This window comes from Pinus tabuliformis, chromosome 7 (assembly GCF_031772625.1).
Source record: "Pinus tabuliformis cultivar Carrire ecotype Pingquan chromosome 7, CPIR1, whole genome shotgun sequence".
Lineage (NCBI taxonomy): Eukaryota > Viridiplantae > Streptophyta > Pinopsida > Pinales > Pinaceae > Pinus > Pinus tabuliformis.
The window spans coordinates 2,065,026,081-2,065,053,729 of record NC_142293.1 but is presented as its reverse complement, the minus strand read 5'-3'; positions in this window follow the sequence as shown (position 1 = coordinate 2,065,053,729).

Below are 27,649 nucleotides of genomic sequence, written 5' to 3'. Positions count from 1 at the left end.
GGAACCCCTGCCGGGGAGGTGAAAATGTCTTCGTACTCCTCCACAATCTTGTCCATCTGTAGCTGCCGTGCAGAGGAACCCCGTTTGGAGGCCGTGGCCACTGTCTTCTTCTTCCCTTGAGGGCGTATCATCAGGAAAACAAATTTCCTGGTTTTGGAAATGATCTTACTGCATTGTTTTGCAGTAATCAAAGAGATGGCGGCAGGTGGTGCTACCTCTGGTATCCTGAACAACTTATTTCCCAATGTAATAATAACAGCACGGGGCCTTGATTCATACACAGCATGTCGCTTCCACAAGTATGGTTGTCCTAGTAATACATCACAAACTTCAAGGGGAGCAATGTCACACAATACCTCATCCGTGAAGGGCTTGATGTTGTATGGAAGGCGACACTGCTGGCTCACGCGAAGATCTCGCCCTTGGTGAAGCCACCCAATGGTGTATGGTTGTGGATGTGCTGTGGTCGGTAAGCCCAACCGCTTCACGACCTCTGCCGAAATGAGGTTCTTTTGACTCCCGCTATCAACAATGAACTGTATCGGGGAGCCCTTTACCCACATCTGGGAGTGGAAGAGACGCTCCTCCTCCTCTGGATCTTCGGGTTCATTTTTCTGGATCTTTGCGGTAGCAACAGTGGCGCTGGGATCCGCATCAATGATATGCTTCCCTTTTTCATACCCCTTATCGGGTTCTGACTCAGAGTCGGAACATGCATCTGATTCTGAAACCTTTAGCTCAGCCACCAGTGACTGCTTGGCCCGACACTCACTTGTGTTGTGAGTGGAGCTCTTATGGAACTCGCACCATTTTCCAGTGTCCTTTCTCGGCTTCGCGGCGTTGCTCTTTGCTTGCAGCTTCGGCTGGTTGTCTTGGGCTGTCCCGCCTTGGCTTTGTCCTTTGTTCTGTGGTTTAGGGGCACCTTTCCCCTGCTTTGGATTCGCAGATCCAAAGTCTCGCTTCTTTTGTTTAAACTTCTGCTCGACCTTGACGGCATACCGGTATGCTGCGCCGAGCGAGGGGATGTTTAAGAACTGTATTTCTTCCTGGATGTACTTGTGCAGGCAGCCACGGTATTTGAGTATCAAATGTTGCTCCGAATCCTTGATACCCAACTTTGTGCGAAGGGTATGGAAAAGATTGGTGAACTCCGGCACGTCTTGGTCCCTTCCCTGCCGCAGCGTGGTCCACTTTATGTATTCATCCTCATAGCTTCCGACAGGGTAGTACTGCTCCTTGATGGCATCCCGGAACGAATCCCAGGTGGGTGCGGCTGAAAACAGTGAGCCAGTACTTTCATCCTTCTGCTCGCAGTAGGTTTCCCACCAGTCCTTGACGTGGGGGGCTGCTTTGAGAAGAGCAAAAACAATCTTTTCCCGACTCGAAAATTCATGAACAGAAAAATAACCCTCCAGCAGATTTAACCATTTATCTACGGCATCGGCGTCTATCTGACCCTCGAATATGGGGATTTCAAAATTAACTTGTACCTTAAAGGGTGTGGTGTTTCCAGAGGAGCTACTGGAAGCCGATGCGCCGCTTCTGGGTAGCCGCTGAAGGATCTGCGCAAAGCTGTCCATCATCGCGTTCCGTTGTCGCTCGAGCGCTTCTTCGAGCAAGATTTTGATGGGATCTCCTGCCCCCTCGTCTTTCTTCTCGTCCGCCATGGGAGGCCGTCGGGATTTGCGAGGCTGGTCTTGCAAAGGTTCAACCAGTTCAAGCCCTAACTCCTTATATCCCGACCTTGTTGGGGACATGCAAAGAAAAACAGAGAAAAAGCAGACCGCTCTGATACCACTGATCCGGATTTAAACAGGAACGCAACAAATTACAGAGATAACCATATACACAAAGATGCAGCGGAAATAATACTTCATTTCATTAATGGAAAATACTGAAATATGCTTACAAACAGAAATGGCAATAAACTAGCTAGGGCGATGGTAGCTTATCTCTGAGAAGAGATGTGATGGCTACATGCCTCTGAACTCTGTTACAATGAGGCTCGAAGGCCTATTTATTGTTGAGAAACAATGGACAACCCTTAACATTCCAAAACCTAACCCTAGGAGATGAAACGCCAAACTGTGGGCCCCGTTTGGGTAAATTGGTACATCAACTTCCCGGGGTCGTAACTTTGGCATACGATCTCTGTTTGACGCGTACAATAGCTCGTTAGAAAGATCTATCCGAGCACTACCACTTTGGGAAGGGCAACATTGGTCCATGGACCCATGTTGCCCCCAGATTTCCCAAAAAACGTCGTTTAGGGCCTCAAAACGGCTCCGGAAGTTCAGGACCCAAAAAACTGCTAAAAATAGTAAGTTGTGCTATAATTAAGGAAACTGAAAATGCTGAGAAAGACAATGGTGGGGGTCCAGGTGGACTTGGCAGGTGGCCACCAATATCCACCTGGATCAGATGAGGGGCGGGATCTTCGAGGTACCCAACCTCTTGGATTATATTTTGCTACGAGAGCCCCGAAGAGGAGTAGCAAGACTGGCCGATTTCAGTAGAGATGGATGCGGATGGAGTGACAGAGGGAGCTGCAGTGCAAGATTCCCAGGACAATGCGAGGCTAACAGGTTGCAACAGTGCAAGAGGCACGGGAGTGTTGTACTAGTGCAGGATGGCACAGAAAGGTGTGCAATGGTGCGAGATGAACAGAGTTGTTGCAGCAACGCAGAGGTCAGAGAGGGAGTGCTTGTCACAAAGGAGGTTTCAGCATCGAGATTGTTTCTTGCCTGACGGAGATGTTAGAGTTGGGAGATCAGTTAATTACTTCTGAGTAACTGAGTTGCAGTGCAACAGTGAGCAGTGGCAATGCTATGAGCAACATGATGCAACATGATGAGAGGGGCTGCCGTACAAATGCAGAAGTGGTAGTGGTAGGGCCATGGGTAGCAGTACATGATGCAGCAGTGTAGAGGATGTTGGGCAACAAGCCTAGCATCAGCACAGGGACCAATGTCAGATGATCATGGTGATGCTTAGTGAGGAGTATTAATAGAGCATAATCCTCACTAAGAGGGAGTGTTGATTTGGGGTAGCATTGGATGTGCTCTATCCACAAAAATTGTTAGAGAGGCTAAAGCACATGAGATCTCCAATACCCAGAAATGGTTTGGGCAAATTCTAAACAGTTTGGGAGATATTAAAATAATTAATATTTTTAGTGGAGTCCCTAAGTCTAAACTTAGGGAAAATAAAATATTAATGTGAATTAATATAAAGTTGTGGTAGAAGGGTCCAAAATTCATGGATCAAGCTAGAATTAATCTTAGTCATTGATTAGGGACTTAATCTCGGCTGTTGATTTGTCAACGAGAAAAGCATATAAAGAAGCTTGAGGGTCACTTGGAGAACACACCAAGTTGATCAAGATTTTGATTTTCTGGGGCAAAGTTTGTTGAGGAAGTTGAAAGAGTGATCATAGTTGTAGTTGAGGGGCAATGAATACAGATGCAGAGAGGCAGAGAGGGTACCGGGAGAATCAGTGTAGAATCCGGGAGAGATGGACGCAGAGCTAGCCAGAGGCCATGCAGAACCTGCTAGGGCCCATGCAAAGGCAACCAGGAGCTGCGTAGTGCCTCAGAGAGCCAGCGTGGGTGACGCAGAGGCTCTAGAGGCTGATGCAGAGGTTATTGGGCTAACGCTGGGCCAGGAAGGGTTGACGCTGGGGTTTTTGTGGGGCAGATTGGAGTTGGGGGTTGTCGGAGTGTTTATCTCAGGTTTCAGCTGGAATATCTGCTTCCAAGTAGAGAGGTACTACTGTCGAGATTATTCTCTATTGGGTGAGCCAGTTTTGACACCCAAATTGTATTCAGAAACTGCATAATAATAAAACCCTCAGATAGCTGCACTGGTTTTCCCGCATTGGGTTTTTTCGGGGACATTAGTCCAAAAACAATAGTGTCACTTGTGTGCTTGTTTTATTTCCTTCAGTTGATGATCTATAATGTGTTGAGCATGTACTTGTATTTATTTTCAGTATTTACATAGTAAATAACTTGTTAATTAATCAAAACAAGTAGGCAGAAATAAATCAGAAAAGTACATGAAGGGTTTCTAACAGGTAGACTTAGAAATTCCAACAAAATTGTCACATTGTGAAGGCAGCTGGATCCATTGTAACAAAAATGTTAAAAACAACTATCAAATTGACACATAGTAGGGTCGGGCTATTTGTGCCACACAAGCCCTACAAAATATAATATAATAAAATAATAAATAAATAAATATGAAAATATGAAACAAAAAAAAACTAAAATAAAACAAGAAATAAAAATTTAAAAATAATAAGTAAATAAAAATATATATTAAAACATTATTTAGAAACAAACAATCAAAAAAGCAAACTATTTAAGAAAGACAAAAAAATCAAAGATATAAATTATATAAAAAAAAACCCAAAAAACAAATTCAGTCATAAAAATTATAAAAAAATAAAAATAAAAAACAACTTGTAAAATAGAAAAATAAATAAATAAATAAAAACAGAATATTCTAAAAAAATAAATGAAAAAAAAAATCTTAGAAAACATAATTTAACCCAAAAAAATATAAAAACAACAAAAAATAGTTAATTTAAAAATTAAAAATTAAAAAAAATTAAAAAAAAAAAGATATTAAAAACAATTTTTATATAGAGGGAGGCAAGAGCAGGAAGGGTAATATATCACCCCGATGAAGAAATCAAGACTAAATTTGCATGGGGATTGGGGAAAACCACTTTGGCAAGGGTTGAAGATAGCTTTAGCTAGGGGAATTTGTCAATTAGTTGTATAGGGAGACTCAATGATAAACATCCAAAAGTTCTATAGAAACAAAGATTCCAATGAGAAAGACCAATCTCCTTTGGAAATAAGAATAAGGTGGCAAACTAAAAATTTTGAATCTATATCCTTTTATCATATTAAAAGAGGGAATAATCAGATTGTTGATGAGCAAGCCACCATAGGTGCTCGTCTGGAATAAGAAGTTCATTGCCAAGATCGAGGCAACCTGACTCTCCAATATATCCCATGAAGCCTGGATGGTGTAAGTTGGAGGATGCAATAAATCAAAGATCACCTTGGAAAAATCGGCCCCAAGGCTTGCCATGATATTAATTAAAATTGTTAATGCCATGATCATGATTTCTCTGGAATGTCGACTCTTGGTTAAGGTAAAACATACCCAACTCTCCAATATATCCCATGAAGCCTAGATGGTGTAAGTTGGAGGATGCAATAAGTCAAAGATCACCTTGGAAAATTTGGGCCCCAAGGCTTGCCGTGATATTAATTAAAATTGTTAATGCCATGATCATGATTGCTTTGGAATGTCGACTCTTGGTTAAGGTAAAACATGCTAAGTGCTCCTCCAGATGGATGATGGAGAAGCAATTTATCATTCTCAAGGGACAATTGTATCATATAACATGTTTCAATTTGGACCATAAAATCCCTCAGGATAGTACTCCAGTTCCATCTCTGTGGAGTAAATACAACAAGCTCGGGCATTAGGTTATGGATTTGTTGGAGGATATAGGTGAATCGAGAAGGAAAATAAGGTTCATACACATTCAATGTGATACGATCGTTGCAGGAAAGGAAACTGGAGACATTCCTTATTATAAATGGTGCTTGAAAAAGTTAGATTTGCTCAGGATCAAGGTGAAAATTTGTCTTCTAGACTCCATGGCCTCTTCAAGCCATAGAGGCAGTGGAAGTGTCAGGAATGTTCCAAATTAGGTCTGGTTGGTGGAAGGTTTTGCTAAATTGGATAGAATTGGCGAACATGTCATGTTGAAGGCCTGCGCTCATTTTTCTTTTGCGAGGCCATGGAGAGGCTCTAGCTGACGATAGATGTTGATACGCAATCTTTGGGATTAAGAAAAATCATGTAAATATTGTAAATAGAAAATGAAAGAAGCTGGAAAATGAAGAGACATTGGCAGAGAATCCAAATAGTCTCCCTCTCCTTGTATATATCCATGTTCTCTCTTAATGAAAAAACAACAGTTCGTTTGTGGAATTACCCCTGGTGAAGTGTAAAAACTTCGGGATAACAGAAATATATATAGAAAATACTTTATTAATAAATGAATAGACAGATGATGATGATTTACACTGGGTTGCCTGGCTTATATACCGCCATGGGCACCCTTTGGGAAAGGGCATGATCTTATGATCGTGCCCTTTCGTCTAATTAAAATTAAAATTAAATAATAACCTAATCTAACTAATTTTTTACATAACATTGCCTTCCTCTCGAAAGAATGCTTTGTCCTCAAAGCACAAGTAACGACGGATGTTGTTGAAGAATGATTCATTCTCCCAGAAAACGTCTTCTTCGGGTAAGCCCTTCCACTTGATCAGATGTTCTAAGATGATCAAGGTCTCACATTTTAAAAGGTCTTGGATTAATCTCTCAAGTTTCGTTTTTTGGTGATGTGGATATCGGTATGGCTTGATGTTGACAGGGTCTGATCTTGCCTTGACTTCTATTGTATGCTCAATTTTCCTATTAGGCTGCATCTTCATAGGTAGGTCTTGAAATACTTTTTCATGCTTCCGAATCAGATCTTGTATCTCTGATTCTTCTCTGGTCATATTTATCCTTGCAACATTGTTTTTTTCGTTTCCATCGAATTTAGGCATCTCGACTTTTGCCCGTTGCTGATATGTTGCTACTGGTTGAGGGAAAAAAGGGTGTTGATTAGTAAAGTTATCCCAGAGTTGCTTGTTTGTAAAGGCTGTGTTACTTGCTTCTTGGTGGGGTATCGCTGATTTTTTTGGGGGTTCAACTTTGTCATGAGAGTATGTGGACTTAGTGGAATCTAACGAGATGTGTTCTTGATTTTCTTCACCATCTTTTAATAGCTCTTCGGGTGTACAATTCGACTTTTTACACAGACTTTTCAGCATTGTTAAGACTTCTCTGAAGTTTACTTCTGTTTGAACATGTTGACTTTCCATCTTTATCTCTATTCGATTTGTCGTATCTTCAAGATTTTTGATTTTGTCCGCTTGCTCCTCAAGCTTGCTCTCGACTTCATTTAATCTTTTACTGACCTCGTCGTGGTTGTTATTTATCTTTTGCTCTGCATCCAACAACCTTTTTTGGAAATCCGCCATTGTCATTATCGACATTGAGCGGGTTTGCGGGGGCGTGTATTTATTTGCCAGCTAAAATATTTTTCCTCCCTATTTTTTTTTTCTTTCTCTCTATATTAGCTAAAATAAATTTTATACATATAAATTTTAATTAATTAAAATAAATTTAATTAATTAAATTAACATACATATATATAATTTTTAATTAATTAAATTATATATATATATAAATCTTTTTAATTAATTAAAATAATTTTAATTAATTAAATTAACTTTTTATATATATAAAACTTATAACTAAATTAAATTATGTGTTATATATAATATATATATAATTATATTATATATTATATATATATTTTTAATATTATATATAAACAAATGTTATATATATATTATATATAATATACGGCACGTTATATTTGAAAATATTTCAAAGTGTTTGTCGACGGTCACGTCCTTTCTTTCACTGTTCTGAAAAACACGTTATATTTACTTTACATGTATATCATAAACGTCTGGACAGTCTTCCGGCAATTCACAGCAATTGGACAGCGGACTGGTGCGGTTTGCTGGTAAATGTGAACAAGTGATATATATAACGGGTGGAATTAGTGCGGAACAGCGTGAGGGTTAAATGATGATGGACGCAAGGTGGACTGACGCAGGTAGGGAGGCAACAAGAGATGCGGGTATATGGTCAACAGATGACAGGGAATAAAAGTCGGACAGGCAACAGCAAGTGGACAGTGTGCAGATGCGACCGACAGTGGACGGTAGAACGGAACCTTCGATTGTTTTTAAAAAAATTACGCAGTACTCACCAAGCAGATTTTTGACGGAACCCTTGACTGTTTAAGTAGTAAGCCAGATGTTCAACGTAGTTTAGGTTTCAATTTCGTTCAGGTGTTACGTAGTTTTCCAAGGATGGCTACAGGTCAACGGTGGTGTGAACAGGTGACAATGCGTGGACACGAGTGCGGAACAAGTGAGCGGAAGAACCGTTCGCTGTGCTATAGTGAGCCCAGGAGCGACTGGCTCTGATACCAAATGAAGTGTAAAAACTTCGGGATAACAGAAATATATATAGAAAATACTTTATTAATAAATGAATAGACAGATGATGATGATTTACACTGGGTTGCCTGGCTTATATACCGCCATGGGCACCCTTTGGGAAAGGGCATGATCTTATGATCGTGCCCTTTCGTCTAATTAAAATTAAAATTAAATAATAACCTAATCTAACTAATTTTTTACATAACACCTGGCCTGACAAGGTACCAGAGTCAGCCCCCACAATTAGTTTTGTTTTGTTTTTGTTTTCCCTCTTGTAACTCCTATTCTCGGCCATATTCACTGTCCTCTGTCCCTCTGCCATATTCATTGTCCCTCTGCATCAATTCTTGGAAGTTAATTCTCTGTGCACTGTGTTTAATCTAACTTGTGGTAACCGTTGAAGCAGTCCTTGAGCAGCTTGTGCATTGGTCCGACTTGCATACACTTTGTGCGCTAGTCAAAGTTGGTAGTGCGTTGTATGGAGAGTGTGAATGGTGAATACTGAATGCTATGTCAATGGTAATGAAATGATATTTTAAGGTCCACGAGACTAAAAATAGTCTATGAGACCATTAGTTCCCTGTTTTTCGCTCTTTGCAATTCAGTCCTTTTCCGATTCAAATTGATGATGAGATGACCCAACCTTCCAATAATCCCCTCGCTAAAAAGACAATGCCAAGAAACTGATGCTAACATGTTCTCATAACTTTCTCTGATGTCTTTGAATGCATCACATTCCAAAATGATTTTTTTTTCTGATTCCATAGCCCCAGACGTGAAAAATGTACACACCCTTTCTTCCCAAGCTTCTTTAAGCCTTTTCCACCATCTTGTTTCACACCGAAGTTGATGTGAGTTGGTCCTTAATTGAGCAATAAGAACCTTTTCCCTCCACGAAATGCTAGCTCCAATGAACTCTTTTTGTTGTAAATCACACGTAGGGTTGAATTCCTCAATGTAATATTTCTTCTTTCTACCCAACTCTTTTCCCCATACCTTTTTACGAAACTTCTCCATAACAAAATCCTTTAGCTCCTTGCTATTTGTGGGACAGGAATTGAGGTAGATATTCCATTTTTGCATCCATGTGTAGTTTTGTTTCATCCATGTTTTCTTTCTTTCACTGATGCCTTCATTGAAGATAACATTAGGCCATCTACCTACTCTCATTTGTTCAATTCTTTTTAGGTATCTTATGAGCCGCACCATAGAAATTGCTTCAATGGAAATTGCTCCTGTTTCACTCAACATTATCTCATAAGGTATGGAACTTTTTATTTTGAACTTGCTCATGATCAAGCGTTTTTTGGATTTTCTCAATTTGTTTCCGTTTTGAGATGGGGGTGCTGCTAGCCCACAATTCACACCCATATAGCATCACTGGACAAACTAGGAGTCCAAAGCGCACTTTAATTGTTTTCCAATCCCATAACTCTGCCTCTCTATATCTGTTTTGAAGAGCATATAATGCTTTCCACCCTCCTAAAATTCTCTTCTTTCTGCATTCCTCCCAATTGAGTTTGTTGTTGAAATCAATCCCAAGGTACTTGCACTCATTTACTTCTTCAAGAATGTTGTGTTCAAAGAAGAAAGTATGATGGCTCTGCTTCCTTTTATTAGAAAACATCATTATTTTGGTCTTGCTAGTATTTACTTGCATCCCCACTGCTCTACAAAAATGCTCAAGGGCATATAAGTGCATTTGCAATCCATGATCAATACAATATCATCAACATATAAAATAAGCTTTATCATAAACTCCCCCAACCTAACACCATCTCCACGTCGCAGATTTAGCCACTCTTCCAATTTATCAATATATAGACCAAAAAGAGTGGGGGATAGAGGGAAACCTTGCTTGACTCCAATGTCACTTCTAAAGCTTTCTGAAATACCTGTTGAGGTTCTAATTTTGACTTTCACTTCTTCATAAAGTCTATGGACAACGACTCTATAATGCACAAGAATTTCAAGTTCTTCCATTCTACGCCACAACTTATCCCTAGGGACTGTTTCAAATGATTTTTTGAAGTCAGAAAAGCAGCAAAATACTTCTTCTTTGTCCTCCCAAACCTTTTCAACAATGTGTCTCAATGTGATGCCATGATCCATTGTAGAATGTTTCAGCCTAAAACCCGCTTGTCCTCTTGCCCTCTTTTCTTTTACTTCTACCCACTTGCTAATTTTGTCTTCTACCATGCTGCCAAAAAGCTTTGGAAACAAAGGATTGATCATAATTGTTCTATAGTTGGATGGATTATTAATGTATCCACTTTTAAAAAGGGGTATTGCTAGGCTAGTTGTCCAGTCTCTTGGGAATCCTTGCTGAATGATGTTGTTGAATATTTTCATGATGTGCGGTGCAAGAGCGTTCATTCCCCATTTTAGATACTCTGCTTGAAGTTCAACCAAGTCCTTTGTCTTTCCTGTTTTCAGCTTCTTAATTCCATTCTCCACCTCCTATAATGTGAAGAGCTTTGAATTTGTGTTGATCTTAGGGGCGGACTCCGCCTCAGATTATTTCTCATAGAGTTGCCTTGCATATTCAAACCATTGATTGGCTATAATATTATTTTCAATTTGCTTCTTCCTTGGTTGCAGTTCTTGCTAGAAAAGCTTTGGATTATTCTTGCTTAAATATATTAACTCTTCTCTCCTTGTTTGCATGAACTCATATTTTTTCCTTTTTAGTATCTGCTTATATAACTTTACATTCATCTTCTCTTTTCCTACCTTTTTCAAGGTTCTCCTTTCCATTTTGCATTTCTCATCAAACCAAGAATTTATAGGAAAGCAATTTGATTTTGATTTCCTATTTTTTGCTCTTTTTCACTTCTCAAGTGCACTTTGGATTATATTTATTAACTCATGGCTGCTAAAGCATTTGAAACTAGTTTTCTCCTTATGAATTAATCTCTCTAACATTGTCTTGAAGATAGTACCATTTTCTTGTGTTATAAGAATTTTTCCCCTTGATAGTGATTGACGAGAGTATTGGGTTTTCCTCCTATGCTGCGTTTCTTCTAACCACGATAAGCTTATAAAAATTGGGTTATGGTCTGATTTTAAGTCCCAAATATGCTCTCCAATACTAACTTCATATATCTTTTCTATTAAGCTTTGTGAACACATCACATAGCCAACGACACTTGCCCCATTGTATGTGTTGCAAGTGAAGTTCCCAGACTTTTTCCATCTATCTAGACCATTGCAAATAATTAAGTTAAAAGCCCCACATAGTGTAAGCAACTCATCTCCAAAATTATTGCTAACTTTATCATCTTCTGAACACCTCACCCATTGGGGATTCTCCTCTTTAGTGAGCCAAATAGGATTGTTATCCTCTTTGCAACAAAGGATGCTAGCTTGATTATTTGTTGTTCTAGCATTGAAATCTCCCGCTAAAAGAACTTCATCCTGTTGAGAGTACACGACAATATCTTGGTTTAAAGCTGCATATGGATCCTTGCTGTCAAGCCCCTTATTTTTGTAATTTTTTGAGACTTGAGGGGAAAAATAGCATGCTGCAATTATTATGTGATTCTCACTCTATGATATTTTCAACCATAAATATTGTTTATTTGCATCTTCTTTAATTAACTGAATGTGACAACCTTCTTTTTCTTTCACTAAAACTAGTATTCCCCCATACCCTTTGCCATTTTTTGAGACCTTGTTCCAAACTGGAAACTTCAAATAACCGTCAAACACAAGAGTTTTGCAACCATCATGCTCATGAGTTTCCATGAGACAAATTATGTCTCTACCTTTCGCAATAGGCCCTAACCCAGGTCCCCTCCTCCAAGGGTAACCTCTACAATTCCAACAAACTAAACTTATGTAGACCTGTGTAGGATTTTACTGATACGCAATTTGGCACATAAGACTCAGATTTGAGTCTTCACCCCTTTTTGTCCATGCTGCTCTTGTTGTTTTCGTCCCTATTATTGAATTCTCTATTTTTTTCTTTACTGTCAGCTTGCTGCTCTGTTTTTTTTTAGGCCCAAACACTGCAATAACGACTTTCCCATTGTACAACCATGCCTTTTTCCCTTCATTTCTTGTTGTTCTAATTTTCTCCACTTCATCCATTCTCTCCTCTTGTTGTTTTTTGGTTAAATCTTCATCGATGAAGAAGTATGAGCCTTTCAAGAGTTTCTTTTTTCCCAAAAGCTGTCGTTTTCTTGTATGCTTTCCATGATGACTTTTATGGGTCGAGGCCTCTCTTCACATATCCTCTCAATCCTTCTTGCTTGGAAAATTTTCCCTCTCCAATATAGTTTCTCTTTCAGAAAGTCTCTTGTCAAATTGAGAGTACTTTCATTCTTCCCATAATCTCTTATTCCCCGATAATAAAGTTTGTTTTTATGTTCTGTATTTCTTTTTTTTTTATTTCCTGTGCTCTGTGATCACTTGCATCTTCTTTTTCCTCTATACCTATGTAACCATTAGTGTCTTCAACTCTAGCTTTGATTTCTTTTGGACTATCTTTCCCACTGTTCATTTTTGCCTTCTCTTTGGAAATGTTTGTTTGCTGAGATACCTGTGTATCTACCTTAGTTTGTTTAGAAATTGTCACATCTCTGTTTGTTGTTATTACTTCTTTCATGTTTTTCCATTCTTGTTTTCCTATCTCTAGAGCCTCTTGTAACATTGTTACCTGTTCTTTTAAAATTCTATTACCTTCCATTAGACATTGATTTGCAACTATGTTCTCTGAAATTTTGCAGTCTCTTTCTTGTTCTTTGGATTCCAAAATCTCCAGCCTTGTTATGATCTTCGTCAGTTCTTGGACATATAGATCTGATGACCAAGTAATAAGTGTAGATGTGGGACTGTAAATGATTGATTCTTCTTTATTTTTGTTTCTATTATTTATTTTCAATGGTATAGAAGCTCTAAGAAGACCAGGCATTGTGTTATGTTAGTGTCAGTCTTTCCAGCCTTCCTCCAGTGATCAAATATGCTCTTACAAAGTGGTCTCAGAGTTTCCAAGTCAAATTTTGTCATTTCAAAGAGTTTTCAAGCAAAATTTGGTCACTAGGCATTACGTCTAGGGTTTGCTTTAACTCCTTCTAAAGTTGTCCAAATGGCGGTCCATGTCATCATTCAACTGAGTCTATCATCATTCATAGGGTTGCCATTATCATGTCAGTGTCTAATGAGTCATATAACATCTTGTTCATGCTTCAGTTGTGTCTAGGCAAGGTCATTTCCCTCTCCTAGGGTTTTGAAGCCAATTTCTCTTGGACGGTCAAATCACCGGCAAAACTTGTTTCCTGATGTTCATACACATTCCCCTATCCTTAAAATACTTTATCAAACACTTCCCATCCCTTAGATCCGCCAAATTCCTCATTTTTGCACAAACCCTAGTTTCTAGCTACAATCTGGCAATTTTCTAGGTTTGGCCTGTGTTTTTCCCTTTTGGACCCCTTCCCCTCACTCAATCTCTGAGATTCCACTTTCTCCTGCTTCCTAACATCCCTCCCCACTCCCAAAAATTTCCCCAAGAATTTATAAGCCCCCTATCCCCTTCATTTCGCTCCATTTCGACAAAATTCCTTGTTTCACACATCGGGACAAGTCGCACTCAAATGATGTTCCAGAGCAATAAAAGATGAATTTTGGAAACCTGAGAGAGGTTTGTGTCCAAAACATGCCAAAGAAGAAAACCCTCCTTCACTTTTTGCACAGGTGTCATGGTTTTAGAGAAATGTCAAAATTACAATCGTCAGATCCAAGGCGGTTGGCTAAGGCACAAAAAAGGAGAAAGAGGCCCGATCCCCTCCATATATTGGCTGAGGCTTCCCTCAAAGATCATGGCACTCACTAGCATCAGCTACAGCACAAATCCCAAAAAATTTTGAAAGTTTTGAGTAATTTTGACAATTTTTGGGAAATTTACAGGTTTTGGCTTCTCAACGGGTCTCACCCCCGGTGAGACCCTTTGTCATGGAAACTCCTTTTCACAAAAACTCAGCATTTCCTGATTTTTTATGCAAAGTTACATATGCCTATGGATGGACTTGAGTTTTTATGGAGTTTTGGGCCTCCAGAAGGTCAAAATACATGAAAAATTTGACTTTCGGCCACTTTTTTGAACTGCAGAAAGCTGTCTTGGGAGAATTCATTTTTGACAGGGAAAATGAACTCCAAATTGAAAAATTGAAGTTGGGTTGGAAAGTAGACTCAAAGACCTTTCCAACGAGCTATCCTGCACCTGATTCTGACACCAGGAAGTGCCTCAAACAGAGCTCCCAATGTGCGCGACCCGTTGAGAAGATGTGCGCGACCCGTTGAGCAGACTTTGCCAGATTTCACTGTACAGCTCGGAAAAGCACAGTTTGACTTGGTTTGATTTTTTGGGGTTGAAGATGATTATCTTTGATGTAATAATTGTAACTCTAAGACACTTTTACTCTTGTTTAACACTTCTAGAAGATTCATTCATGTCAAGGGTAAATATTTAGTGAATGGATTGGTTTCCTAGCTTATAGAGGCAAGTTGTTTTGACTGCCTAGATTTTAGTGCTTAGTTTAGAAGTCGTTGAAACAGCTCCTAGAAGGATGAGCTCGACCCCTAGAGGCAAGGGAAGAGGTTGGCTTGCCTATATTATGTATTTTCTTAATCATTTTCAAGGGTTGGAAGGTTAGACTCTTGAGGGAGAAGCTATCATTGTATATTTTCACTGTATCTCTGCAATTTTTGGCTAAGGAAGACCAGGGTTTTGCAGTCATCTTTGGGATTCTTGTGGACTCATGTGTTGATGGTGTGTTTCTCAATGTTCTTGTAAGCTTTGTTATGTGATTCATTTCCTTTCTTTGCTTCTGCATATTGAACAAATGAAGTGTTAAAGTATGAATTCATGCTAGCCATGCTCTGCTTTTAAATTTGTTTAATTTCAATGTTTTCTACTGTCTAAAGAGAATTCAAAGTCATTGTTTGCTCTCTTTAGCTCCTCATCTTTCATTCCTGATCATCCATCTCAAGTTAAGGCATCAATACTGTCTCCTACCTCGCCCCAAGGAACCCCCTGCAGAAACTGTGTCCAATCCCCGCACCCGAAATTGCACTTCCTCAATTTGCCACCAAAAACCCAAAAAAAATCCCAAATCAACCTTTTTAATCAGTTTACTAGCCTAATATCATTGTTACCTTGTTGGTCATCTCATCCCATTGAAGATCTGCCGAGATTGACCGGAGAGAGCCTTCTCCTGCCCCGTAGGGCTAGCTACGAGGCTAAATGGTTTGATGTTGCCTTGAGGTTTACCTTTCTCAGCCTGAGGTGAAATTTCAAGCGCTAACATGTTATATGTTTTGAATTATGCATTCAATGTTTTTTTGAAGGTCGTGACATGGTGCGTTTGAATTGGTGCATGCGTTTGAATGGTATGTAGATTCAAATGCAGTTTTAATGCATTAAAATGTCGGTTTGGTGCATAAATTGAAAGCTGAACATTTTATGTGCGTCGAAATTTCTTGATGGACTGTCCCGATACTGCTAAATTCAGTGTTTCCTATGGAGTGGTGTTGTTCTATGCATTGTTTGAAGTATATATTTTGCATGCGCTTCGGGTTTTTTTATGAGCTTGGATTTTAATATGTGTGTTGATGAGTGTATAGTGTGATATGCCCATACAAGTGGTGCTCCATTGTCTCTTATAGATTGCGTGTGTTGAGTCTTTATGATGGACAAGAACCATTCCTTTCATATGATGTTGTTTTAAAATGGTCATACTTCATAAGTGTGATGACTCATATATGCTTACATGCATGGTGAGTGTGTTGAATAGTTTTTTAAAAGGCCATGTATGGTGAGTGTATAAAAGGATTTCTTCCTTTTTAAAAGCCATGAAAAGGGTTGGTTAAAATGAGCTGTAATGAATAAGTTTGATATGAAAATATGGTATGGCGTGTGATATGAAATGAGGCATTGATATATGTTATGTGATGTAGTATATTCCATATGGTATATTGAGATATATTTATGATTATTTGAAGATATAGCTAATTAATTTTATTACAAAGATATCAAGTTTTTGTTGCAACTATGGTAATTATTTTGGGCATAGATCAAATTATATGATGCATTCATTAATCTATATAGTGGGAGTAGCTCTCACTAGAAAATAGAAATAGCACACCTGGTCTAGGAAGATAAAACACACCCCAATTTTTAATGAACTTTGGAAAAGAATTTTTGAAGGAGAAGGAGACAATGCACTTGAAAATCCCACTTCAAACAAAGATCTTGTCATTTGGGAAAACAAGAACAACAAAGCCTATGCCTTGATTGCAGGGTAAGTAAATTAAGAGATCAGTCGTCATATTTCACCATTTTCAAATGGTTTTGAAGCTTTAAAGAGGTTGAAGGAATTATATGACTCACACTCTAAGCTTGAATTTGTTCAATTGATGATCAAATTGTTCAATCTTGAGTTGAAAAATGATGACCCCCTTGCCTTAGATTTAGAAATAAGATCCATTATGCATGACATAAAATCCACTGGTGTAGATATTCCTCTCACTGCCTATGTCGAGGGCACTATGTCCCTCTTATTCACAATATCTTGAGTCATTGCAAGCAAGTGTAAAACTTAAGGATGTTGGGTGTGGAGCCTGATTATCTTCTATAGTACTGGCATTTTGGACCCCAGTTCAAAATGGGGCGGCAATGCCGCCCGTAAAATGATCGCTGCTGTGGGGGGTCCAGGGGGGGCGGCAGCGACTTTATGGAGCCGCCCCCCTGGCGGGGGGTTTCGGGGGCAGTACCCTCGAAGCTAAAAACAACTGTAAAATTGCCTTGTAAAAGTATAGTAATTTCTAGTCAATCTGGGCCGTTCATTAGGCGGATGATCTTACGGTAGAACTTATGTTTAGTTTAGGGTTTTTTGCCCTAGAAGGCAACCCCCTCTCTTTATATGAGGGCATTGTATTTGAGGCTGTGATATGTGTGTATTCGGTGAGCGAGAAACATAGAGGTGAGACTGTGAGAGAAAACAGAGGATATTACAGCGGTTTTGCTGTAGGTTGTATCTCTTCATTTTGCTGGATAATAAAAAGGAAGGACTGGCTGTTCGGGGTGGACGTAGCCCAAACTGGGTGAACCACGTATATCTGTGTCTCTCTTGTTTTGTGCGTTTTCTGTGTTTATATTTCTGCAATATTTTATGTGTTCCATTGCTCCGTAATATATAATTTTCTAACAAAGGAAATTTGTTTTAACTCCCTTAAGAAGTTTTCTCAAAAGAGAGGAGGCTTTTGGGAAAAAGACAACTCCTTATTCTTCTAAAGAAGCTACGTGCCTTGCACAAAAATAGAAGAATCAGGGACATGATTGAGGTGGCCGAAGAGGAAGAGGAAGGAAGAATATTAGAGGCAAGGGGCAAACATTTCCAAGGAGAAAGCTTTGATCTTCATTGTATACGATGCAATAGAAATGGACATGATGCTTCCACATGTAAGATTCCTTGGGACAAAATCAAGCAAGAAAGAAATGAAGAAAAAGGTAGAACACCTGGTAAAGGGAAAGGAAAAGCACCTGAGTCTGCTCATTATGTTGTGGCACATTGCAGCATTGGAGTACTGAAGACTTATTCAATGCTTCACTTACTTCATGGAAATATGCTTGGTTGCTTAATTCAAGAGCAAATTTCCACATGACTTTCAAAAGAGATTTGTTTGAAGAATTCACTAACAATGTTGATGAACCAATCTACTTTACAGACAAGTCGAAACTCAAGCCATCTGGGCTTGGGACCATCAAACTCAAACTCCCTGGTCTTCCATACTTTCTTCTACACGATGTTCTGTACCTCCTAGAGTTGAGGATAAATTTGTTGTTATTGGTCCACATATGCCAACAAGGACACTCCATTCACATATTTGATGGCAAGGTTGAGGTCAAAAAATCATCAGATCACTCACTTGTCATGACTGGGATAAAAGAAGAAAGACTTCTAAAGATGCAAGGAACCTCTGCTCGTGAACATCATTTTTCATAGTTCTAACTATGATGAAGGTACACTTCCATCAAGTCTTTTATGGCATAGTAGATTTTGGCACTTGAACTATGAAAAACTTAATTTGTTGAAGAAAAATGTTGTTATTGGTTTGCCAACTATTCCTAGGAAACTTAAGCAATGTGATTCTTAGATCTTAGAAAAGCACAACAAACAATCTTTTCATGACTCTTATTCCAAATAATATAGAAAACTTGAACTCATTCATTTTGATTTGTGTGGCCCGATGCATGTTCCTTCTGCAAATGGTAATAAATATGTGATGACATTTATTGATGACTACACCAGAATGTGTTGGGTTTATTTATTGAAGAACAAAACTGTAGTTTTTGAAACACTCAAGAACTTTTATGCATGGATTGAAAATGATGTACAATATCATATTGGCTTTATTTGTACTGATAATGGAAAATAATATACTTCAAATGAATTTGGAAAGTATATTCGCCACCATGGGATCAAATGTCAAACAACCATGCCGTATAACTCCCAACGGAATAAAGTAGCTAAAATAATATATTTCTTTTCAAACCAATGTTTAATATGGTTATGGTGCACAACAAATTTCTCTTTTGCCTTATGCCTTTCTTCCTCTAGTTTGAGAAGGGAATCTATCATGCTCTGAACAATCAGACATGGTTTACCTTGAGATTCTTGGGGGAGATGTAAGGCTAGGAGGTATAGGTTCGGAGGAAGGATAACTTCTTTCCCTACACAAGGAAGTAAACTAAGGTCTTGAAATAGGGCTTCGGGGCAACAAAATAAACCCACAAGGCATTCACCAATGCATTATGCTAGTTCTTTTTCTCAGAGTAAATAGTTTTATTTATGATACGAATTAAGTCCTTATTTTTAGATTCAATGAAATTGTTTCCCTGAGGGTACTAGTTAGATGAATGCTTAAAAATAATACCATTTTCCAATGCAAAATCATAAAGTTTTAATGATGAAAAGTAAGTTACATTGTCAAACACAAATGATGTAAGAATACTAAACCTGGTAATGATATTATATTTGATGAAATGAATGACTTCTTACTCCTTCACTTGTCTTAATGGGACTACTTCAACCCACCGAGTAAAGTAATATGTGGTAGTTAAAGTACATTGGTGTTTCTTTGATGAATGTGGAAAGATCTCTCCAATAACATCTAATCACCATTGTTGAAATGGTTCCTTGACAACAATAGGTTGCAATGGGGCCATTGACTTCCTATCGCAACCAACGCGTCTTTGAAATTATACAAGACATCTACGGGAATAAGCGTGTCCATCTTTAAATAGTGTGGGCCAATAATATTCGGCCCGCATCACTTTGTGAGTTTTAGTATCACCCGCATAATGCCCAACATCTAGCTTATCATGAAGGTCCTTTAAAACCCTTTCGAAATCTGAAGATTCCAAGCATCTGAGTAAGACACCATTGTGGTGTTTTCGAAAAACCACACCATGAACAAGCTAATAAGATAGAAATTTGAGACAAATTTCCCTTTTCTGTTTTTTTGATAAGTGCGCAAACAAGGTTCCTTTCTCTAGATACTTCCATGCATATGTGTACCTAGATGTGGCTGCACTTGTAGGGGTAACTTGATTGATGTTGTACATATCAATTTCTTGTTCCCAACCAAAAGATTCCTATTCTGGTGAGTTGACTAATTCTAATACAAGCTGGCAGAGACCATGGCCATTCATTGTATGAATTAGCTTAAATTCCAAATCATATTAGTGAATACTTTTCATCCAATTACCTTCCTCTCACCCAACTCTTGTTGTACAAATAATGACCTAACCGTTGGGTGAGGCACAAATATTATAACATGAATTTTCAAGAGGTAAGGCTTGGAATGCTACAATATCTTGTATACCACATATGCTTGTTTATCTATGGTGGGGTAGTTCAATTATGATCCCTATAGGCCAACACTCATAAAAAGGATCAATCACTCATTTCCCTAATTGTCTTTTTGAGGAAAAATAGTTCGATCGAAGTATCAGAAGCAAATGTATATAGCAAGAAATATTTGTTAAAGTATGGACTATATAATGCCAGGGCATTGACTATTTCTTGTTTGATCCAAGAAATCATCGTTTTCCCTCTTATCCCATTTATATATTGTATCCTTCTTGACCATCTCTTGCAAAGGCTTTATAATTTGTGCATAATCAGAGATAAACTTCCGAAGGAAATTTATCTTCCTCATGAAGAACTACATCGTTTTCTTGTTCACATGATAAGGAGACTGAGCAATAGCCTTGACACGTTCTAGGTCCACTTTAATTCCACTCTTTTCTTTGATGTGTTCCAAGAGGTTTCCCTTGGACACTCTGAAGGTGTTTTTCTTAGGATTTAATGATATACCATACTTCTAACACTGCTCAAATATCTGCTTTAGATGACAAAGATGATTTTATCTTTTCTTTCAAAACATTGTAATGTCATCCAAAAAAATGGCCATGCTCTAGACGGTTAGTCCTCGGAATGTAATGTCCATAGCCTGTTGAAAAGTAGCACGAACATTTATAAGTCCAAACACCATTCGCCTATATGTGAATGTACCTGATTTTGTCTTGAATGTTGTTTTCAATCTATCGGGTTCTGCTACTATAACTTTGTTGTATCCTGAAAATTTGTCGAGTAGTGAGAACATTTCTGAACCAGATATCATCTAGAGTATCTACTCCATAGATGGTACTGGGTAATTGTAGTTATTGGAAGCCCAGTTTAAATTATGAAAATGTACACATAAGTGTATTGCACCATACTTTTTTCTGACCAAAACCAAGTTGGATACCCATGTGGAGTGACAAACTTTGAAAATGATATGAGCATCCATAAACTTCCTTAATTATTTCTATATAAGGGGTTCAAGCATAGGATGAACATTTCTTAACTTTTACTGAAATGGATTAACGCCTTCCTTAATTGGTATCACGTGTTCAATGATTCATGTATCATAAGTTTTCAAATCATCATACATCCACGTGAATACATCTCAATAATGTTTGAAGTGAGAGATAAAAGTTTGTTGTTCTTGAGGTGAACAACATGTACTGAGATTCACATACTTTGAATCTTGTTTGGTTCCCAAGTTAACTTGTTTGTGAAAAAATGTGGAACTTTGGGTCTTTGTATTTGTTGGTCCCCTGAAGCGATTTTGCAAGTCACTGAGATTTTCCAATGACAGCGTTCCCTTGGGGATGGGGTTTCCTTTCTATGCTCCAACTATTTCTCGCAACAAGTTCTTGTGCTCATCTTCATCAATTGTCGCATATTTAAACACATCAGCATTAACCATGTAATCCAGTATCTGTTTCTCATCATTGAATACACATAAGTTAGTGACGTTATCGGGAATATATGGCTTATAAATAATCTCAATAGAAAAACCATCTCTAAGTGGTGATAACCTAGCAGTTTCATTATCTAAAGTTTTTGTGACTACATTATTAATCCTAGGAATAGATTTAATATCAAATGCTTGAAATGAAGTTATAAGCCGCCATACCTCTTATTGATAATTTTTTAGATTAGGTGAGACACAATGAATAATGTTCTGTACCTGACATGTAACAATCTTTGAGTCACCTACTATCTTTAATGATTCCACCCTGAGGTCGATGGTTTTCTTTAATCCAAGTATGAGTGCCTCATATTCTGCAATGTTATTTGTGCACTTGAACTCCAATCGACATGAAATAAGTTGTTTATTCTTCTAAGGGTCAATCAAAATGAAACCAGCTCCAAATCCCTCCTGTGTCTTCAAACCATCAAAATACATAGTCCAAATATTAGTAGCAACATGGTTAGTTTCTACACTAGTACTATTTACATATATAATACAGGGGTCATTATCGCTAGTTGGATTGCAAGGAAGGAGTTCCAACTGTGTGTCTAGATGTATAGAACATGGCTACACAAGATAATGTCCAAGATCAACTTCTAAAAGGTAATTTTTGAATATTTCTTGCGCAAAGCTAATTGGCTCATTGTGTGCTTCAAGCATCGTTATGGTATACTTCATAAAAGGTTCACTTTCTACTTAAATCTGATTGTTCTTGCCCTTGTAGGGAAGCCATAAATGGGACCAGTCAGTAGCAAAATATCCTTGCAGCTTGCTAGACCAATCTCTACTAAGAAGTAATCCATAATATTATGGAATGTCCACAATAACAATATATATGCATTGGTGAACTTTATCATCAGAAGATAAACTAATGATAACAGTGTTTAGTTCACCAATTGAATGGACTTGTGATCTATCTAATTGTATAATTATGGCATTAATATTTTCCCATTTTGTGTTAACTTTCTTACCAACAGATAGAGGCATAACACACAAACACACCAAAATCAACAAGGAAATTATGGACATTATAATTAAATATTTCAAATGTTAAAAGAAAAGGGGGCAAGTAGATCTCAAATTTTCATTAGCTACATTGACAAAATATTCAAATATAGTGTTTGACTTACCAAATGAGGCTTTGGAAGTAGTAGTTGTCTTACTTGACAGAGACTTGGATGAGAACACTTAGATAATTAATTCTTGCTGACCTGCCAATTTTTCTAGCTCGTAAGTGGAAATATTAGCACATGCTCTTTTCATGTCTTTGAGAATGTTATAATCAATAACGCACAATACATATTCATCCTTGGAAGGTTGTGCTAAAGTGGTAGGTGGTGAAACTATGTTTGATGCCTCAGGGGTGATGGACTTGTTCTTCGTATTCCCGGAAGTGTTTTTAGAAAGTTGAGCCCTTTCGGATTTCTTCTGTGAGCTTTGAGCAAGATTACTAGAAGTTAAAATTTTCCTCAATAGTTTCTTCCTCACATTTTTCTCAGGAACCAATCCTTTGCTCCTCAAATTACATGGCTTGGGTTACTGTTTCAGAGGATCTTCACCCGTTGGATGCTCACTAGCAACTTGTTTATCATTATTCAAGAGAAAAAAAGAAGTGAAAATTGAATCACCATCACTTGTACTATCCTCCAATGGGGCTGGTTCATTAGCCTCTTGAGTATGCTTAGACAATTTTTCTACTGTCAAACTTTTGAAGACATTAGAAACCAAAACATTCATATTATGTTTATTGTGGGTATGTTTTTTTGGAATGCGCTTCTTGATGAAGCATATAGTAGTTGTCCATACCCAAGTTCTCAACATTAAATACTACTTTACAACTTTAAACAGACTTGGTCGGTTGATTGGTATTCTTCTTAAATAATGGCTTGAAGGAATTGTTATTGATGGATGCCTCACTTGACTTCCTTTTCAATTTAGATACTTCGTTAGGCAACAAATTCAAGGATTTAGTCAAGATTTCCATGTCAAATTGATCCTTTTCTTTATTTTTAGTAGATGAGGCTTGAGACATTTTTCCAATGTCCTTTGAGTCCTTTGAATCTTCTTGATCAATAATGATTCCAATGGATCTGAGGTCCTTTTCCACGACAATTTCTTTCGCAAAATTTAGAGCCAATGTTTCCTTTGCAGCTCTTTTCACAAAGACAAAAATATTAGTGGTCAAGGCAACAATGTAGTAATACTTAGTGATTAAATCATGAGGTTGCACATCAGCGGGGAACTTGTTCAAAATGTGGGTAAATATTTGATTAAAATATTTCACCTTTTCTTTATCCCCCATCTTAATATTGTTGAGCTCCTCAAGCAACATGGTAAGAGTTTTATCATCAACAAATTTTTCTAAGAAAAATTGCTTAAACTCCCTCCAATTATGGATTGAATTTAGTGGGATTCTATGGTAACATATTGATGATATACCCTTAAGAGTGTAAGGAAATAACCTACAAGCAACATCATCATATCATACCTCTAACATCCTTATATGCAAGTAGAAGTCATTAATGTGATGCTTAGCCTTTACTTTCTTGTCAGGATCATACTTTGTAAGCAACTTTTATGGGTGCTTCTAAGGTAAGGGATGAATATTGTCCAGAAGAGAAATAGACCCTTAGGCCATCCAACCCAATTGGTCATTAGCCATGTATTTTGTTTCCTCCTCTTCACTCTCTAATTCTAAAGAGTCTTAATCTTCACTATTCATATTTTCATTATTATTTAGTTGTTCATTATCACTTAGTTATTCATTGTCTAAAAAATGAAGGTTCTCCCTGTCTCCCTCCATATTTATTGCAATAGTTAGTGGAATTTCCCCTTGATGGTAGGATTATTCAAGTGAGTTAGCTAAATTTTCAAGGGTAGAAGTAACCAAATCTTCCACTGAAGAAACTAGAACACCATGGCAGGTTGTCTATTTCTTTGATTTCTTATTGGAAAGAATGGATGTAACTAGGAGTAATCCAATAGATCCAACGAATTGATGAGTGATAGGTTGAACCCTCTAGAGTTTCTCATAAGTAACCTTGTAAGAACACTTTGTACCTGATGAGAGGGTTCTTCTTTCTCAGATATGTGAGTTGGAGTCAAACTTCGACAATTGCTACCTTGAATTAAAGCTTCTTTATTTGAATATGTTGAATTATTAGCCGTAAACAAACTACCCTCCTTGTAGCGCCATAATATTGACGGTGTTGGAAGTTGCCTATTAATCTAGGTTGTCATTGATGTCAATATAGCAGTGTTTGTGATTGAAAATTCTTTGATACATGATGTTACCTATTGATGCCCATTTATCATAATATTGCTCATGGAGGATCCAAGGATTGAACACAGACGTAATAGAAACAATGGAATCAAGGAGGAAATATATCAGAAACTATCAGAAGAGAAAGAGAAAAAAGTAAAGAGTTGAAGCCATCGTGAAGCCAAAGAGTAAGAGGAAGAGTTTATCGAAAACCATCAGAGAAGCAGGTTATGGCATATGCCCAAGGGTAAGTGTTATTGGAAGAAAAAAGAGGAACATTATGTTAGAGGAGTAGAGCTATCGGAAGAGTGAAAGAGTGAAGAGAAGTCACAAGAGCGAGAACGCAAGAGTAAGAGCCATAATGGAGGGGTTAACTGTAATAAACCATGAAAACTCTTTAAAGACCATAATGCATCAGAGGAATTATATCGGTGGGTTATTGACAACTTTACCACTTTATTAGATGTCATGTTGAAGACCCTAACCGCGATATGTACTGCGGACCTGAAACAGGTTATGGTAATAGCCCTATACAATATCGCATCCATCGCATAATCGCAAGTCCTTTTTAGAGCCTAGTCACGTTGAATCCCCCAATTGTGATTTGAGTTGTGGACCCGATTGCTCCATTATAACACGCCCTATTTAATATCTCATTCGTTGTATCAGAACTCTTATATCGCAAGTCTTAAAGGAATGTTACAATAAAACTGTGATTGCGATATAATATGTGGACCTGATATGTTTATGATAATAATCCTAATGTAATATCACATCTACCTATCAAAAACAGTTTACTGAATATTGCATCCACTTCGTCGAAGTAGGGAGCATTGTCTATGTTATATCAAAAGACAGAGCATGTGCATAACTTGTAAGACCTCCGATTTTCATGAAGGTTGCGATTATGGGGGTCAGGTGATGACATGGCAGGTGGGACCACCCATTATCCAACATAATATGGTTTTTTCTACATTGCTATGTAATTTTTTTGAATAAAAAGTCCATGATTGGTTGAATATTAAAAAGGCCCTCTGATATATTTTAATATGCCACCTCATGCATAAGTAGGCCCCTCCACCAATGAACGTGTCGTTTCGTTTATTGGAAAAACTCATATATATATATATATATATATATATATATATATATATATATATATATATATATATATATATATATATATATATACAAGTTGAAATGCTTCACTTGAGGGAGGCGATTTGGGCATCAATTACAGAGAGAAGAAAGAAAAAGTTCACAACTCGTGAACTTGAAGAAACAGAGGAAGTTGAAGGTTGAGAAGACGAAGGTCTAGCATATGCAGAAGGTGCAACAAAATCCAAAGGCCAAGCGAAGAAGGAAGACGAAGATAGAGCGGGAGGACAATCTTTTCATCTTGGAAGGATTGGACCCGAAGTGAAGCCATAGCGCAAACAATGACCTGTTGCAAAGACCCAACGCAGATTTCTTGTTGAAAAACATCAACAAATCTTGGAGACTTTATTGAAGATCATGATGCATTGTTGAGATTATCATGAGATAAAATTTGGAGACTTTGTTGGCTAGTATGAAGAATTGTGAAGACTCCTTCATATGAAGACAGGTTATCATTGATGAAGCTGTAGATTGGCATAATTCAATGGAGAATATTTTGGGAGTAGAGAATTACTTTCAGACATATCTAGAAAGAATATAGCAGTGGGTTGGAGCCTAGAGGGTTGGTGCCCTGAAGGTTGGAGTCTCGATAAAATAAGGTAGGTTCCTTGAAAGATAGGGTCAGAGCCCTTGGGGTTGGTGCCTCATAATTGGAAGGTTTGGTGTCCATGGAGTTTGTGCTCCTAAATTCAAGGTTGGTGCCTGTTGATGCCCCGAAATTCATTGCAACAACATCGGGGAAACCACCCGGTCCGGAACTTAGTGCAGCTCCTTTTCCGTTTGGAATAGTGGCTCCGACTGGGGATAATGGGACCAGTTTCCCAAAGATTATAAGTAAACGGGATGGATGAATGATTTATGATGTAAGGTGATAATAAATAAATAACTAAACTACAAAAGAAATATAATAACTATAAGCTAATCCCGGGACTTATCGATTCATTTGAATACAGCGTTTGATAATTTAGGCTTACTGGCAGGCATATAGATGACACTAACAATAAGCATAAATGTTTAAATCATTTAAGATTGCTCTGCATAAGTAGTTATGCAGAGCGATAATAGCGAATTACTGTACTCAGTCATTTATATCATTGTTACGCGCATGATTAAAAGAGATAACAAATCACAAAACATTCAATAGTGATATGAAATGCAGACTTGCTGTTATATTGCATACATGTAATCAACAATAGCAAAAGTAATAACACAGCAATTCATATAATAGAAAAGAGAACAGATACAGATAATAGTACCATGCAAGCTGTTTGATCAATCCAATATATTAATCGCTATGTCGCGGTTCCTCCTTCAGACCAGAAAGCATTCCAAGCAAACGACAATAGTGCACAATTTACTTAAAACAGCCTTCCAAGTAAAATTAAGAACCAGTGGTCGAGTTTCAAAAAAGAATATAGACTGAAGCACAATAGTGCAAACTTCAGTCTTTAAGTCTTTTACAAAATTTTACGACCCTTTCCAAAACAATGAAAGGATCTATAAATACTATGCTAATCTAAAATATCTAAATATCTAAAACTGAAAAACAACTAAATCGGCATTAACAAATATCATTTTGTATTTTGGTGATTCGGCAGTCGGCGGCGATGTTTCAGTTAGAGGTCTCTTTGCCTTTACTCCTTTGCTGACATATCGCCAGCATTGGCTCTACTTCTGGTGGAGTATTGAGGCGTGAAGTCAG